Genomic DNA, 18,205 nt, shown 5'->3' on the forward strand with positions numbered 1-18,205 from the left:
GGGGACGAGGGTACTGTGTTTATTTAGCCAGTTTTCAAAGTCTCCTGCGATCTTACCTGAGGAGTGTTTCTGGCAGTTCATCTAGAGACCTGGATTAGACATAATCAAGTCATCTGGTGCCCGGGAACTACCCACCCTTGAATTATAGACACTCCCTTTATGTTGGTGGTAAAAAGAGAGGAGCGAAGGGGGCCTATTTAAATCTAAACTTGCTTTTTCTACTTCATGTTTTACATAGACCTTTTGCTATGAATGTTCACTTTCTGAGAGTTTCAGATGATCTCTTTGCAATAATGTAACTAGCAGATAAAGCCTTAGAGTTGGGATATACTCTGAAAAGTATTAATATTATAAAATGTTAATAAAGATATTTCAGTTCAGCTCTAACACGTTTATCTCACACACTAGGAAGCTGGCCAACTACCCACTCATCTACCACCACACTTGCTCTTGGTGAATTAGCCACAGGGGGATTTCATATTGACCCCTGAATGCCGCCAAAATATGCAAAGAAAGCACCTCCCTGGCGGCCCACTGGTTAAGACTCTGCGCTTCCACTGCAGGGGGCTTGGCTTCGATCCCTGGTCGGAGAACTAAGATCCCACGTGCCGTGTGGTGCGGCAAAAAAAACGCGAAAAAAACAAAAAACAAAAAAATAAAACACCCAAAGCACGAAAATATGCAAAGAAAGATGCATGAAATCTGCATCCAAGGCCTAGGACCCAAACTTGGTCCTTTGTGGATTTTCCGTATAGATCTTCAAAGATTCACACCTGAAGAATCTCTTACTGAACAATTATAACACGAGTGCCTGGTACAAGGCCGACTGGTCTGGAAAGAGCGGATGTGCTGAGACAGGGCAGGAGTTCCTGCCTAGGTTTGTGATTTAAGACGAGACAGTAGCATGTGAAAAGCAGTATTGCATCACTATTTTCATCCATTAGTCACTGTTTTTCTAGTGTGTTGGCTCCTTGTAAGTGCTCTACAGTTTTTGTTGTCCTGTGTGATATACATTCCCCAGTTCAGGAACACAAGACAGCCAAGGACAATGAGTTAAAAGTCCCCTAAAGTAATTTTCTCATTAGAACCTATAGCTCTTCGTGTTTGTTCTGTGTCTTCTCTCGGGTAGGTTATTTTTCTGGCTGTGTCGGGTCTCAGTTGCAGCATGCAGGATCTTCCGTTATGGCGCGTGGGCTCCAGAGCACATGGGCTCTGTAGTTTGCGGCACAAAGGCTCTATAACTGAAGCATGCATGCTCAGTAGTAGTGGCGCGTGGCTCAGCTGGTCCGTGGCATGTGGGATCTTAGTTCCCCGACCGGGGATCGAACCCATGTCCCCTGCATTGGAAGGCGGATTTTTTACCACTGGACCGCCAGGGAAATCTCCTCTCAGGTAGGTTTTCTATTTGAAATTGTAGAGTTTATTCTTATTCACCCATTAGACCTCAGCTGAAGTGTCATTTTCTCACTTTCCTCATCACATCAAGCCTCCCCAAGGTTGCTAAGGCAACAGGGCCCTGTCGCCTGGCCGTGTCTGTGCTCTGGTCCTCCGTCCAGCTGTGTGCCCCTGAGGGGAGAAGTGCCTCTCTGTCAGTCATCCTGGTCTGCCCTGAGCCTCAGGGTCTGGCTCCTCATTATTATTCAGGAAGAATGCTGAATAAATCATCCACTCATCCATCTATCAGCCATTCAACAAACATTTTCCGATAGGAGGGCAGGCACTCTGCCCACTGCCATTTTGCTGCCCAGCCCTCAGGCCCCTCCAATCCGCTGGGAAACTAAAGTTGTTAGGACCACTCACAAAATGAGAGATCTGAGTAGGGATGGGAGGAGGGCTCCTCCGAGCAGAGTTTAGTGCAGGCGTCGTTTCCAACAACAGCGTCGGTTTGCTTTCCTCACCGCCCCCTAACGAGGCTCTTCCTGCCCTGGGTTATTGTGTCACCAGCGCCCCAGCTCGGGGAGGTGACCCGGGCGTAGGGTCAGACTGCGTTGGGTCCTCCTTGCCCTCAGCCTCGCTGCCAACCCTGGGTAGTACCCACTGCTGCCAACTCAGAGGCTGTCACTAGGGCCTGGGGCCGCCGCCCAGCTGCTTGCTTGTCTTTCTCACGTGCACACTGACGCCCTCAGAATTTGTCTTTTCACTGCAGAACACTGTGTACTTTGACAGGTGACTGACATCCTGCCGCCCTTCAGATTGTGTCTCATTTGCCACCTGACGGCTCTCAGACCCATCCTGACTCTCCTGGTGACCCATACCAGTGTGAACAGCTGGCATCACCCTTTCCCCTAATTTTGCGTCAATCACATTGGTTGCCAAGACCCCGCTAGGGCAAGGGGAGCGCCAGCAGATAAGCTCTGAAAAAGGGCCCAGGGTGAGGCGGCGGCTTGACAGGAACCCCTCAGTCAAGTCACCTCCTAATGAATTGCTTCCTGCAGCCCCAGAGGCGATCAATAGCCCTCCACGTGACCGCCTTGTCGGGCCAGTTCTGGGGAAGCCCGCTGAAAAAAGGTCAACATGCCAACAAATCACTGGAAAGATCATTTCAAAGTTTCCCAGGTCCGAGGAGGGAGAGCCTGCACTTCACTCCACCTCACAGGATCAGAAACGGCCTTCGGGTCCTCTTGGAAATCTGCGCACACGGGAAAGTCCTGTCAGGGGGCTTCTTGTAAAGGAAACTGTTGTGTTTCCTGAGATCCACAGACAGCTCTTTGCATTTGTTTAAATGGTCGTTGAAAAACATAGAAAAAATGTTACCGAAAAACGTAATTTGATGTAAAAAATGTTACCCGATGTGTGCCAGAAATTATGCTGTGTGCACTGGGAGCCACACAGATTCCTGCTCTGATGCTGGAGTCCACCTGTTCACCAAGGAGATCTAGTTTACGCTTCCGAAGACACACAGCTCTTTGGGGACCCTGTTTCTGTTTCATCTTAGCAACCCCGATCCTTCTCCGTAACAGGTATTTGAAAGGAATTTAGGAAGGAGGAAGCTGGGTAGGTAGGTCGTCAGACATTGAGCTGCTGGGCATTACGAAACCAATTTTTTTTTAACTTAAAAGAGCCTATAGTTTTAAATCTAGCACCTGGACTTAGTACTTGGTTGTCAGTTAAAAGCACCAGGTAATTACTACCTGAGAACCTTGGCTCTCCAAGAAGGAAGAAGGAAAGTTGGGAAAGCTTCCTTTTTCCAAATAGTGTTGCCTCCTGTTTTTAATCCAAAGGCTCCTTCCTCATGGACTTGTTTCTCCAGGGATCTCACTGTCCTTCAGCCTGTGTTATGGGCTGCACTGTGTACCCCCAAAGAAGGGAAGTGGAAGGCCTACCCCCAACACCTCAGAATGTGACCTTATCTGCAAAGAGTCTTTGAAGATTTAACCAAGTTAAGATGAGGTCACAAGGGTGGGCCCTGATCCAATAGGATTAGTGTCCTCCTCAAAAGGGGAACCGTGGGGGAATTCCCAGGCGGTCCGGTGGTTAGGACACGGTGCTTTTACTGCCAGGGCCTGGGTTCAATCCTTGGTCAGGGAACTAAGATCCCCCCCCACACACACACACAACACCCCCCAAAAGGGAGAACCATGGACGCAAAGTGAAGGCAGTGGGGAGGACTCCAGTGAGGACAGAGGGTTGGCCCCAAGGAATGCCTGAGGCTGCCCCAAGGATGAGAGCCCTGGGGCCTTCAGAGGGAGTGTGGTCCTGCACACCTTGACTTGAGACCTGGCCTCCAGAACCGTAGACAATAAATCTCTCTCGCTTTCTTTCCTACGATTTTTACTTCTCCAGGAGCACAAAAGGATGTTCTATGTATCCACCCGTTTCGTCTGAACTTCTAGAGTTTCTTTTCCTGTACAGTATATTGAAATCTAATCCAAATTATCCATGCCACCCTAAGGTGGGATACCTGTGCTGCATTACAGATAGTTGAAAATGACAGTAAATATTCACTATAGAAGTCACTATGCTAGATTTCTGTTGTTTGGAAAATGCTCTTGTATGGACCCTCTTTATTTCTCAGGGAGATGGGTGGAGGACTGCTGCTGGGCAAATCAAATGGGAAACTAAGAGGCTCTTCTTAGTCACAAGCAAAAGTGTGGTGGTCTCTGTAAACGTAATTGGCTTAGATTAAAACCAGCACTAACCAGGTAGAACTTCAACACCCAGTGTTAGGCTCTCCTGCTGAGAAGCCCAGTTAATCTCCTCTCTGCAACTGGCCCTTAGGGCAACTGACTGGCAAACAAATAAAATTGGGAAAGCAGAGGCGCCCTCCCCTGGGGGCACCTCACCCCAGGCTCCACCCAGGTTTGGCAGCCAAATCCCCTGTCCTACTGCCCTACAGTTCTCCCTTCCTGGGGCCCAAAGACACCCCAGCCGTAGAAATACATGGCTGGAATGCTCTTCTATTATTGGGAATATGATCACAGTATAGAGGAATGTCTCAGGGACCGTCCACACCCTCCGCTTTCCCACCTCCCCTTCACAACTGAGGAGCTGACCGCCCAAGAGGAGACTGGACAAGCAGAGTCTGTGGCCACTGCAGCCCTGTGTCCAAGCCCAAGGTCACGGTAGCCCGTGTCCACCTCTCTGGTAACTCCCGGCTCCTGCATTCAGTCCGAGCAGCCCCAGGTGCCCAAGCTGTTCCCCCTTGCTGGTGAGCCCCAGCCCCGACTCCTGGGCCAGGCACGGCTCCTAGTGGCCCTGGCAGGCAGTGCAGCCAAAGGGTGCAGGTGCTGCGCTGTCTCTCCTTCCCCTGCGCTGGGGCACCCTGTTGCCATGAGAGAGGTGGTGGGGATGCTTCTGTGCTCCCCTTGGGAGCACTGCGTGACCCAGGTCACATCACTGGGCCTCCCCTGGCAGCCCACACCTCGTCCCAGACATGACCCCAGGGGCCGAAGCACTGACCTTACCGATGGCAGAAGCCTGTGCTTCTGGGGAGGCCCACGCACTTCCTGCCACCCTCCTGGGCTCTGACAGGAGTCCCCCTAATAAGTGTGACTGACATCTCACCATGGTTTCGATGTGCATTTCTCTGATTTTAGTGATGGTGAGCATATTTCCATATCCTTACTGGCTATTTGTATACCATCTTTAGAGAAATGTCTATTCATGGCCTTTGCCCGTTTTTTAATCCAGTTAATTTTGTTGTTGTTGAATTCTAGGAGTTCTTTATATACTCTGGGTATTATCCCCTTATCTGATATATTATTGGCAAGTATTTTTCCCATTCTTAGCTTGCCTTTTCACTCTTTTGATTGTGTTCTTTCACGTACAAAAGTTTTTAAGTTAGCATTCTTAAGTTAGCATTTAAGTTAGCATTTAAGTTTTAAGTTTGAGGTAGTCCTATCTGTCTGTTTTTTCTTTTGTTGTTGGCGTGTTTACCGTTGTGTCTGAGAAATCATTGCCAAGTCCAAAGTCACGAAGATTTTCCCCTGTGTTTTCTTCTAGAAGTTTTATAGTTTTGGGTCTTATGCTCAGGGCTCTAATCCATTCTGAGTTAATTTTTGTATATGGTGTTAAGATAATGGCCCAGCTTCATTCTTTTGCACGTGGACATCCAGTTTTCCCAGCACCATTTGTTGAAGAGACAGTCCTTTCCCCATTGAGTGGTCTTAGCACCCTTGTTGAGATCATTGACCATATACACAAGGGTTTATTGCTGGGCTCTCTATTCTCTTCCATTTTCAATCTATCTTTATGCCATTACCACACTGTTTTGATTACTATAGCTTTGTAATATGCTTTCAAATCATAAAGTGTGAGTCCTCCAACTTTGTTCTTGTTTTTAAAAGTTGTTTTGGCTATTTGGGGTCCCTTGAGATTCCATTTGAATTTTAGGGTTTTTTTCAATTTCTGTGAAAAAATGCCATTGAGATTTTGATAGAGATTGGGTTGAATCTGTAGATGACTCTGGATAGTATTGAGATCTTAACGATGTTAAGTCTTCCAATCTACGAACACAGGATGTTGAAAACTACGCTTTTTACTCAACAATGTATCATGAATATCTTTTCATGTCAACCACACAAATTCATTCATCTATTTATTCAATGAGTGTTTGTTTTTTTTTAAAGCGCCATGTTCTAGGCATTTTGAGATATACTGGTGAACAAAACAAAGATTCCTGCCTTCTTGAAGCCTCTTTTCTAGCCAGAGGACATGGACACTAAACACTAAAGAAATAAATGATATAATATTTTAGGAGATGACAAGTGCTATGGGGGAAGAAAGTAGAGCAGAGTCAGGAGAATTAGGAGGGAGGGTGGGCAGGTGGGTTGCAATTTTAAGTAGGCTGGTTGAAATGAAAACCTCACTAAGAAGGTGGCTCAGTCCCTGTTCCCTGGAAAACACAGCCTGAAGTGAGGTGTGGTACTGATGCTTCTTCCTGGGCGGGAGCAATCCCAGGGCAACAAGGGTGAGGATGGGAAGTGAGGTGGGGAGGGCACAAAGCCAGGGGAGCTCAAGAAGCTGACTCGGGGCTGACCCTGCTTTGTTTCAGGCCGGGGAGCTGCACGTGGGGCTCCAGCCACACGGGACACCTCCAGGCAGGTTGTATGGAAAAGCCATGCTTGGGGACGGTCCACTGGAGAGGGAGGGAGGAATCTAGCTGCCTGCTCTCTGCCACCTCTTTGAGTTGCAGTTGGCTCCACGGAGTTCTGTCCCCCGTCTCCGTACTGTGTCACTTGGACGCTTTGGCAGCTTCTGCAGGAAGCCGACCCCTTGCCTCGGACTTAGTGCTTCATCTGGGACCCGAGAGGGTGGGAGGGACCAGAGGCTCCCGGCATGGCTGGCCAGCCTCAGACAGGGCCCCCTGGCCACACGGGTCGGTCTCCAAGTGGCAGAAACCAGGCAGGTGGGCTCAGGTCGAGATCAGGTGAGGTGTGTCTGACTCAGACCATTTTATTGCATTACTCTCAGGGCGATCGCTTCCTTTTTAGTAGCCACACACTCTTTTACAGAGTAAATTTTAGACTACTTAAGTGGCCCCTTCTAGGGAGCAGCTAGGTCATCTCCGGTGGTTCTCCGCCACTACCAACGGTCAGGCAGGCACACGTGTCTGCGCTCCCTCGCCACCCTGCCTGACTGCTTCAACCGCCAGCACTCTAGAAGCAACACTTCGGGTTTATAGCATATGCACATCTGATTTTTGAACAGATACTGTGAATGTTCCCTTCAATGTGCTGTCCCTGTTTACACTCCCACGACTGGGAATCTCCCACCTGTGTTGACATGCGGAACCACTTTACCTTCAGTGTTTGCCAATCTACAGGTGAAAATGGTTCCTGTTTTTTACCTTGCAGTTCGCTGATCACTAGCAGACTGAATCTTTGAGTATGTTTACTAACCATTTGTATTTCTCCTGCGAATGTTCTGATCAGCTTCTGGCCCATTTTTCTACAAGGTTGTTTGTTCTTTAGTTGTTACTATTTCTCACTTCTAGGGCCTATCTCTGCGTATTAGGAGTGTCCACTCCGTCTTTCTGCGCAGTGGACCGTATGTCCTGACTTCCTGGGCCAGTCCCAGCTCCTGCCTGTTTTCTTAGCTTAATTACTAATAGCTCCGCCTTTACACTCCAAAGTGCCTGAGCTGGAGTGATAAACAGTATCTAACGTAACACCCTGGTTCTGTATGGCTCTCTCTAGGTTCCCGAGTCTTATTTACAAAGACCAAGTATAAGAACACATTAATAGACAGTCTATAAGTTGAGGAAGCTGTCACTGGAGGTAAACATTTCAATTCTCCTTTGGAGGAGCTCTTAGTTTTAAGAAAAATCACCAGATAGACCCTTCAGCCATCTATATACAATACATTGTTATATTACTTAGCATGGATAATCAGTAAATGTTTGCTGAATTAATGAACAAATGGATGGAGGAACCAAGCAATAGGATGTTTCTGCTGATTAAGTCTTTAGTTGAAGGTGAAACGGTGGGAACGGACCAAAGAAAAATCAGATCTGAATCAAGGGCTTGAACTAAGCAGAACGAAGCACCCCCTAACCTCCCACCCCGGCAAGTGTCCTGAAGAACAGAACCTTCTGCCGCGTACTGGACCAGCCACACGCTCTGTTATGCAATCAACAATCTCAGAGAGCACGGAGAAGCAGCCAGAGGACATGAAAAGTTGGGTGGATGGGGAGCCAGGGCCTCCTCACCACTTAGCGCCCCGGAACACAGCGGCATTTGTTCTGGAGCCTGATGGATGGGCACGCTGAAGGTACTAATGATGAAGCCCTTGTTGAAAGCCACGGGTCACTCCAAGTGACCATGGAGTGGCCAGCAGAGGCCACAGCACTGAAGCTGATAATGACCAGCATGCCCACAGAAGATCTACGGGGGCCTCTATGTGCACTGGCTACTGTGTTAGGACTCTGTCTATATCATCTCGCTTAATCCTCATAATAACCTGACGAAGTAGAGACTACTCCCATTTTAAGATTAGGAAACAAGGCACAGAGAGGTCACATAACTTGTCCAAGGAAACACAGCAAACGGCAGAGGTGGGGTTAGTCGTAACCACAGGTCAGAATAAGAGTAGCTTGTGCACCTCAACAGTTTTTCAACACAGATGAAAGCCTGGGGGCCAAGAACGAGTAGAGCAAAGAAGACAAGCGAGTGCCTGGTCTAAAAGCTTCAAAGGACTGACTCACAGTCCAGTTTCATGGAAATGCCTCTACAGACTCTGCATCTTCTAAGTCATATTAACTTTAAAAACACCCTTTCAGAACCTAAGCCAACCCAAGTAAAGGCATCCCTATGCCCTGGAGCTCAGGGACCAGTAATCAAGATCGAATGAATGCCTGGCCAACTTAACACTTATGTTAACAGAGAAAAGGTGTGTAACATGCAAGAACAAACCCTCATCAGCTGCCTGTGCCGGATTTGGGACGATAGCTCAAATTGTGCCCCCTGGCCGCCTAGGCCAGGAATTTCCAGCTACTTGGCTACAGTCAAGGAACTGAAGTCGACCCCATAATCCTTGATTCACTCAGAATTATATCCAGGGGTGGGTTTTGTTGCTTTTTTTTTTTTTTAACTTACATTATAGCAAGGTGAATTCTGTTCTTGGCTTGCAAACCTTGAAGGCCAAGTTCCTGAGAACTGGTATTGATGGAGCTGCCTCTGTAACCGGGTTATGGGATTGGGGCTGTGACCACATGACCTTAATGACACAACATGCCATTCTCTCCCCTGGGTGCTGGTACCTGCCTTCGAGCTCTGCTCAGGCCCACAGACCATTAGACCAAATCTAAGCAAAGGCCTCCAAGCTACCAGGGAACAAATTCAAGCTCAGGCCCTACGGAGGAGGGTTTTCCAAGGAAGGTGCCCACAGTCACTTGGATGTTAGCAACTCCTTAGACAAAACTGTCAAACACGGGAACCTGCATAAGCCACCTTGGGGCATTCCTGAGGGTGTCTGTGCCCTGATCCCGCCTACACCCGCCCACTTCTGTCCCACTTGTGGGGTGGGTGCAGGAACTTCACGGCAGACGTGAGCAGACACCCTGAACAGGTCCCCGTGATACCAAATTGTGAGAGAATAAACTTCTCTTGTTTTGAGCCACCAAGCTTTTGGCAAGTGGTTACAGCACCCACAAGACACTGATCTATTCCATGGTGACACTGACCCCCCAACCCGCTCCAGAACGTCAGAATGCTTGTTACTGAGCCGAAAACAAAACCACTGGGGAAAAATCGTAGAGAGAGAGAGAGAACACATTTTATTTAACCAAAATACCTGATTTTGAGTCCCATCTCTGATTCTCACTACATTATGACCCATCATCTAATTCCTGAGATAAGTTTCTTCGTTTGTAAAATTGGGAGAAAAGAAATATTCACACTACTGTTACGAGATCAGTTAAGGTAACATTTTAGATTATTAAATAAACAGCAAATACTGCAAATAGTAACTAACGCACAACTAAGCCATTAGCTGACATTAAATTTCAAAGATGATAATAATAGTTACTCACTTCTTGCACCTTTAATGTACAATCATGAATATCAGTAGCAGTACAGAAACAAAAAGACATTTTTATCTTTTATCTCTAAAGTAGCACCAAAAGGAAAAGAAAAAAGATTCAATAGCTCTGCATAAAAATAACAGAAATGTGGGCGTTCCCTGGTGGCCTAGTGGTTAGGATTCCGGGCTTTCACTGCCGTGGCCCGGCTTCAATCCCTGGTCGGGGAATTGAGATCCCACAAGCTGCTCGGCACAGCAAAACGACAACAGAAATGTATTGAAGAAGTAATTTCCGCACAGAAAATATACATTTTTAGAGGCCAAAGCTTCATAATCATAAGGCACGAACTTCTGACCCTAAAGCTCTGCGCATCCTCCCCTGCCCCGCCCCACAGCACTCACCAGGTGAGCGCTGCAAATAGCTGCCCCATTAAATTCTTCTGGCTACAAATTAACTTTGTTATACCGATGCTCTTCATGAAAAGTCAGACCCTCATTAATCTCGGTGGACAACTGAAAAAACTAATTCCACCGTAAAGACGACGGTTACCCAGGGAGGGCACAGAGCAGGGATGTAGCCCACTGTGACGCTTCAGTGCTCGGCTTGAGAGCTGGTACCCAGGGGTTCACTCTTTGTGTTTTATTACTTATGCGTTACATATATTTTTATGTATTAAAATAGCTGAAATAAGTAGAAAAAGAAAACAAAGCTTCGTGTCAGGCACGTTTCTCGCAAGGCTCAAGACACTCCAGCAGTAGCCCTGTCACACACTTCCTGTCTGGTGCTCTCCGGCCGGTGGGTTGACTTCCAGGGTCACTGAACTAGGCCCCGTGAGATGGCTGGGGCAGCACTGCTCTCCCAACGCACACAGCGGAGCAGGTAATGGACTCAGTGCCCCTGAGCTCATTTCCCCCCTTTTACAAGTGTTTTTTTTGTTGTTGTTGTTGTTGTTTTCGGTACGCGGGCCTCTCACTGTTGTGGCCTCTCCCGTTGCGGAGCACAGGCTCTGGAGGCGCAGGCTCAGCGGCCGTGGCTCACGGGCCCAGCTGCTCCGCGGCACGTGGGATCTTCCCAGACTGGGGCACGAACCCGTGTCCCCTGCATCGGCAGGCGGACTCTCAACCACTGCGCCACCAGGGAAGCCCCCCCCTTTTAATCTGCACCTCGTGTTCTCATTCGGCAAGAGGAGCCCCTCCAACGAGAGATCGCAACAAACACGCGCATCACAGGACAAAGGAGGCGCTTCTCGCCCAGGCGCCGGCAGAGGCGGTGGGCAGCGCAGCTCGTGTGGTCACTCAGGGGCCGGTGCACAGGGCCTCTGCCGTCTTGACCACGTGGCTTCTGAGGCTGCCTGAGTCGTTGCCGTCGCACCCAGTGGGAAGAGGCCACAGGGCACACTACTGTTACGAGATCAGTTAAGGTAACAGATCTTAGGCAAGGGAACAGAAGCTGTACCTATCTCTGTTGTGGGCTGAACTGGGGCTCCCCGAAAATTCACGTGTTGAAGATTTAACCCCCAGAATCTCAGCATGGGACTGTATTTGGAGGTGGGGCCTTAAACAAAGTGATTAAGGTAAAGTGCGGTCACATGGTCATATCCCCTAAGAAAAGGAGATAAGGACACAGACGCGCTCAGAGGGCCCACCACGCGAGGACACGGTGAGAAGGTGCCTGTCTGCAAAACCAGGAGACAAGCCTCAGGAGGAACCAGCCCTGCCAACACCTGGATTTTGGATTTCCAGCCTCTAGAACTGAGAAAATAAATTTCTGTCATTTCAGCCACCAGTCTGCAGTCCTTTGTTATGGCCACCCAAGCAGAGTTCTACTTACATTCCCAGGGAGAACTCAGCCAAGTACCACAATCAGCTACAAGTGAGGCTGGGAAATGCTGCAGCCATGACTCGGCTGCATTCCTGCTGTTACGGAAGGAGAGAAGATGGATTTTAGTGGAGAGCTACCCACCCTTGCCTCACCTACAGACAGGTCCGGAACGCTGGTCTGTTCAGCTAAGGTGGCTACAACCACACCGTCACAGTCTGGCTGAGGAATCTCTTGAACAGGGGCGGAAGCAGCAGAAGCATCTCCCTGCCGTGGTGGTAAGGAATCTGAGAAAGTGTAGGACGTTTCTTAAGAAATTGGTGCCTTGGGGCTTTCCTGGTAGCGCAGTAGTTAAGAATCTGCCTGCCAATGCAGGGGACTCGGGTTCGATCCCTGGTCCGGGAAGATCCCACATGCCATGGAGCAATTAAGCCTGTGAGCCACAACTACTGAGCCCGTGAGCCACAACTATTGAAGCCCGCACACCTAGTGCCCGTGCTGTGCAACAAGAGAAGCCACCGCAATGAGAAGCCCAAGCACAGCAACAAAGACCCATCGCAACCAAAAATAAATAAATAAAAATTTAAAAAAAAAAAAAAAGAAAGAAAGAAATTGGTGCCTTATGTGGAGGAACAACTAGGCAGTCAGAGGACACTCAGCGGATCTGATGCAGGTGCGAGGGGAAGCAGAGAAGGAGACAGAGGCTGAGGTCAGAAGGCAGGATGGGCTGGACCCTAGTGACCCCGACAGCTGGGGCAGAAAGGCGAATAGGAACACAAGCCAGTGAAGGCATGCTGGTGGGATGGGTGATGTGCCGCAGCTGGACCCCCTTCTGTGTTCTGGGGTCTGGCACTGACTCCCTGGCCTGGGTCTCCAGTCCTCCTGACGCCCCGCCCTGCCAGTACAGTCATCTTCTGCCTAAGCTAAGCAGAAAGGTTTCGCTCCTGGCTACACAACAGTTCTGCTGACCTGGCCTGGGGCGGCGATGGATCTTCGAGATGAGCTGAGTCCAGGGCACTGCGCTGGGCTTCAGGCGGCAGAAAGGGCACAGAGCTCCACAAGAACAGACTTCACACACAGCACGACTCAAAACTCCAACTATACGAACCAAACATTTTTCTAAGTTTCAGCCTGGAGGGCGGGGAGAAGGCAGTCCAGGCCAGCAGTGCTGGTTTAGAGTAGAAATGGGAGCTCAGGAGCAGGCGGGTTGAGGGATGGTGATGCGGGGCGGGGGGATGAGACAGAGAGCGAGGTCTGGGCGGGGCTGCCACCTTGGGACAGCGAGACCTCGGGGACCAGACGAAGGAGGCATTGGGAAGACCCTCTGCAGATGGAGGGGATGGGGAAGGCCGTCCGAGGAGACAGAGAAACAGCAGTAAAGCAAGGAGAGATCCAGAGAGCACGACGTGCAAGCTCGGAGGTGATCACCTTGTATTGGAATCACTGGAACACCGTATCAAACGTTCGCCACCACTCTGTACACGGACACCTGCTTTCACAGAAAGACATTCACGGCACCGTCAGGTGCTCGGGCAAGAGTCGGGGGGTCGCACTGAGGACACAGAGCAGGACAGCGGCCGAGGAGGTCACCCGGGCAGGCACTGGCAGCTGGAGTGGGACCCAGCCCTCCTCACCGGGGGCCTCCTGAGCAGCAGCCCGTGACGGCCAGATGCCGCAGCAGGGGTGGGGGGCCCTGAGAGCGGGAGCCACGGCAGGCTCCAGGGGCCAAGAGAGAACGGGAACCCCCTCCCACGTGGACTGCTGCTGACCCCACGTGCCCACAGGTGTCACCTTGACGTGAGGCTGTGACATGCCCCCTCCGAGAGCCTTGCCCTCAGCACCTACAGCCACGCGGCCCTCCCAGTGTACCCAGTCTGCACTGGTCTCTGAGTGTCGGAGACCAGCATGACTGCTCGCCGTGCGGTTGGTTGATAAGTGATGTGACAGCAGCAAAGGGTTCCGTATTTTGCTGCGAGACAAAGGGTCCCCCGTAGAGAAAGGATGCAGGTCCCCCTCTGGTCCTCGGCGATCACAGACAAGGATAAAGGCTGATGCTCCGGTTGCCGCTCCCGCCGTGACTGATGCACTGTCCTTTGTCTCTGACCAGATGTGGCTTCTGCCTGAGTCCCTGAAACTGGGGCAGGTGACTTGCCACCTTGCAAGAAGAAAACAATCTCAGACCCTTCACAGTTCTGGGCACACTTACAGAAGTAAAAAACGCAGAAAATGATACAAGCAAGAGTTACAATGTAACTAAAGGAGCTAGTGCCTCAGGGTTCGTACAAATGGACGCTGTCCTGTGCGACCCCCCTCCCTGTCCATCACCCACCACAGAGCTGGGTAGGCCGTGGGTGCCCCATGCAGCCTGGGCTGGACGGGGCTCCTGCCACCCGTCTCCAAGGCAGGAGCTGTCGAGGCAGCAGCTGTGTCAGTGGGAGTCCCGCCCTCCCAAGCCCCTCGGCCGCTGCACGTCCAGCACAGGCCGCACGGCCGGCTCGGCGTTACCCTGACCGGGGCGGTGGAGGCAGTCGGGCTGCGGAGAGCAGGCGCAGGCCACACACAGCCTGGGGCTTCGTCTTCTTTCCCACATCGAGGTCACTTTGCTAGAACTGAGCTGGACATCTGACCAGCGAGGGCCTGAGAACACCCTGCGCCCGAGGGGCGTGCTTGGGAGGGGACCACACAGGGTCCTGCTGCTGGGAGCTCCTGGCCGCCACGCCATGACTTGTTTGGACAAGACAGTCACTCGTGCGGCCTCGGGGCCACCTGGCTCCTGTCTGTTTGTGGCAAAGGTGACAATAAGGGTGCAGGGCTGTGTTTAGACGCACATGTGGCTCCCAGGGGCCACAGGTGGGGTCAGGGCAGCCGTGCCCCCTGCCCGTCGTACTCAGCCACCAGGTGGGGGTGGGCGCCCCCGAAAGGGTGGGACCCTAGAGCCGGACGTCTCCCCAGTCAGCCCAGAAAGCCCTTCACTGCGGTCCCACCCCAGGGCATCCCTCCTCCCTCCCTCTTCTCGCTCCTTCTCTTCTTTTCCTCCCTCTGCTGTGCGATGAATTAGCCCCTAAACGACCTCGGGAACCGCATAGAGTGAGCTGGTGTGGAAGCGGGGTCCTGCAGACGCAGTTAGTTAAGACGAGGTCGTCCTGGGGCAGGTGGGTCCTCCTGCGTGATGACTGGGGACCTTACGGGAAGAGAAGACCCACAGAGGGAGACAGCCACGCGGCAGTGGACGTGCCGCTGGAGGGATGCCGCTGCCGGCACGAACACCGAGGACCGTGAGCCACACCAGAAGCTGGCGGAGGAGATGCCACGGGTCCTCCCTGTGAGCGCCAACCCTGCTGGCGGCTTGGTCTTTGGCTCCTGGCCTCCAGAACTGCGGGCGAATGCATTCTGCACTTCTGGCCACCTGGTGGGCGGCGGTGACTCACGATGACGGCCTGGGAAACTGATCCTCCTGCCAATTCTTTCTTCCTTCTGCTGCTTTTTACCATCTCCCTTCTCCCTCTCCGTCTCCCTTGCTCTCGATCTCCAGGAAGTATAATGTCCGCTGCTGAATCACAGCTTCCAGGGGAACGTCCAGTCTGGGCCGCCCAGCTCGCTTTCCATTTCTGGGGACTCAGGGGCCCCCAAGCAGGGTCACGTGGTCCCTGCCATGCAGCCCTGCTGGCTGTGGCTTTGTTGGCTCAGTGATGGGGTGTCATGTGTTCAGCGTGGCCTGTGACCTCCCAGTGGCTGTCAAGGAAACGCTTACTTTACTAAAAGAAAACAGAACTTATGGAGGTTATGCTTTGGAAATCCTAGTGCTCTGTCAGATATGCACAGCCGTTTTATCCATCTAAGCTTTTAAAATTCAAATTTCAGAGGTAGAGCTGGGAGCAAGTTCTTTTTCCTCTCCTGAGCAGGCCTTGCTTTGTGCAGGTATCCACAGGGAAGAGAGCACATGAACTTCAGCCTCACCCCCAGCCTCCCAAGCTGTAGGAAGAGAGGGGCTGAGTTTGCTGAGAGGTGAAGGCTGCTCTCTCCCATGGCAGGAGACATGTGCATGGCTCCCATGTGCTTCAGGTCCTCGAGAAAAGGGGGCTTCTTCCAAAGAGGGAGACCTTGAGTGAGACCCCCTTCTGCCCCGCTGACCCAGGGAGGCCCTCTTCAGCCCCCACTTCCAGTGGGAGCCGCTGGTCCAGCCCTAACTCACACAGATCGTGGCCGGCAACAGGGCCAGCCGGCCTGTGCCATCGGTGGCCAGGCACTCGGCCAGGCTGTCCAAGCTGGAGACAGCCCCCATCCTGCCTTTCAGGACCTACAGCTGAGACCCTACACGCTGTACTGGAGCCGACGCACAGACCCCTCCGTCCTGGTCGCTGCACTAGCCAGCTTTAGATTGAAGGCCCAATAACTTCAACCTGTTTAGGGACAACATGGGGGGCCAGAGAAGGACCACCCCAAAGATGTGGTGTCTGCCGGGCATCCTCGCCCCAAGAGACGAGCGTTGGGGTTGAGCAGAGGACGGGACCTGGTGGGAGGGGGCAGTGGATCAAGCGTGGGACAAGGGGAGGGACACGCATGCTGACCACGAGGTTCTGACCCCTGGTTTCCAGGTCATGGGGACAGAGGCTCAGCCAGACCTTGTCCCAAACCCACACCTTGGGCTCCAACTTGAAACCCTGTCCACTTCCTGGAGAGCTCCGAGACAAAGAGGCCAGTACAAGGCCGCAGGCCTTCTCTCCCCAGCCAGATGGCCACAGAGACAGGCCCAGGCCTGTGGCTGATTTGTCTGACCAGCTTGGCTTGAGGTCCTGCACGAGGACCCAGGAGTACGGAGCCAGCAAAGTTCCGAGACGGAGGCACCTTGGGAGGTCTGTGTCCAAAAGCTCAACTGTGCAGAATCCCAAGCTTCCTGACAGCGACAGGGACCCACTGCCCCTCTGTCTTCAGACACCGGCGAATAACACCCTCTCACCAGCACTTTCTTTACTGTTTTTTTTTTATTGTAGTAGAATAGAGATAACATCAAAGTTTACCAGTTTAACCACCTTTAAGTGCACGGTTTAGTGATATCCGGTATGTCCATACTGTTGAGCGACCATCACCACCATCATCTCCAGAACTTTTTCATTTGCCCCAACTGAAACTCTGTTCCCATTAAATACCAACTCCCCATCCCCAGTCCCCCGGACCCCGGCACCCACCTTCTCCTTTCTGTGTCTGTAAATTTGATTAGGAACCTCATGTAAGTGGAATCTCACAGATTTGTCCTTTTGTGTCTGGCTTATTTCACTGAGCATAACATCCTCAAGCTTCATCCACGTCGTAGGATGTGTCAGGATCTGCTTCCTTTTCCAGGCTGCATAATATTCCAATGTAGGGCTGGATCACACTTATCTCACCAGTATCTAGGCTCTTGCTGTCTATTTGCAGCCTATGAATATGTTCAAGTCTCTCCCATTCATCCACACACACAAATCCACAAAATAAAACAAAAGCCCAAGACAACCCCCCTCTGACTTGTGACTCATTCACTAGGGCTGTTGTAACAAAGCACCACAGACTGGGCAGCTTAAGCTACAGAAACGGACAGTCTCATGGTTCTGGAGGGCAGATGGCCGAGATCAAGGTGCGGGCAGGGTGGATTCCTCCCAAGGGATCTCTCCGCGGCTCCCAGACAGCCATCTTCGTCCTCACATGGGGTCTCCCTGTGTGTGTGTCCACGTCTAAGCTTCCCCTTTACACAAGGACAACAGAAACAGTGGACGAGACCCACGCCAATGACCTCACTTTATCTCCGCGACCTCTGTACACACCCTACCTCCAAATCAGATGACATTCTGAGCTACTGGGGGTCAGGACTCCAACAAATGAATTTGGAGGGACCGGATCCACCCTAACATCTCGGAACTCCCCTCCCACCCAAGCCAATCAGCTCTCTTCCTTCTCTGGAAGTTCAGTTTTGTTTTTAATGTTTATTTGTAATGCAGTTTAGAAACACAAAGATGTCTGAATAGGCAAATTCTAACACAAATGCAAGCAAACCGTTTACACAGGTGTTGGTTTCCCACCGTCTCGCCCACACTGTCTCTGTTCTGCTACATGCAGGTTCCTTTGCATGAGGCCTGCTGCCCTGAGGGCTCGTTAAGGACAGGTGTCTGTGTCCCCAAATTCATACATCGAAGCCCTGCCCCCAGCGCAGCTGTATCTGGAGACGGGGCCTCTCGGGAAGTAATTAGGGTTAAATGAGGTCATGAAGGGGGTGCTGACCTGGGAGGATCACCGGGACAGGCTGTCCCCAAAACCCACACCAGCCGGCGCCGGACCTGGGACCTGGGAGAGACTCACGCCCATCCGCCGCGTATGTTATGGCTCCGAGGGGCTAACGCGGCTGTGGCTACCGAGGGCAAGAAGAATCACGCTGGAGGCCCCCCACAGACAGTG

The sequence above is a fragment of the Phocoena phocoena genome, chromosome 9 (assembly GCF_963924675.1).
Source record: "Phocoena phocoena chromosome 9, mPhoPho1.1, whole genome shotgun sequence".
In the NCBI taxonomy this organism is placed as follows: domain Eukaryota; kingdom Metazoa; phylum Chordata; class Mammalia; order Artiodactyla; family Phocoenidae; genus Phocoena; species Phocoena phocoena.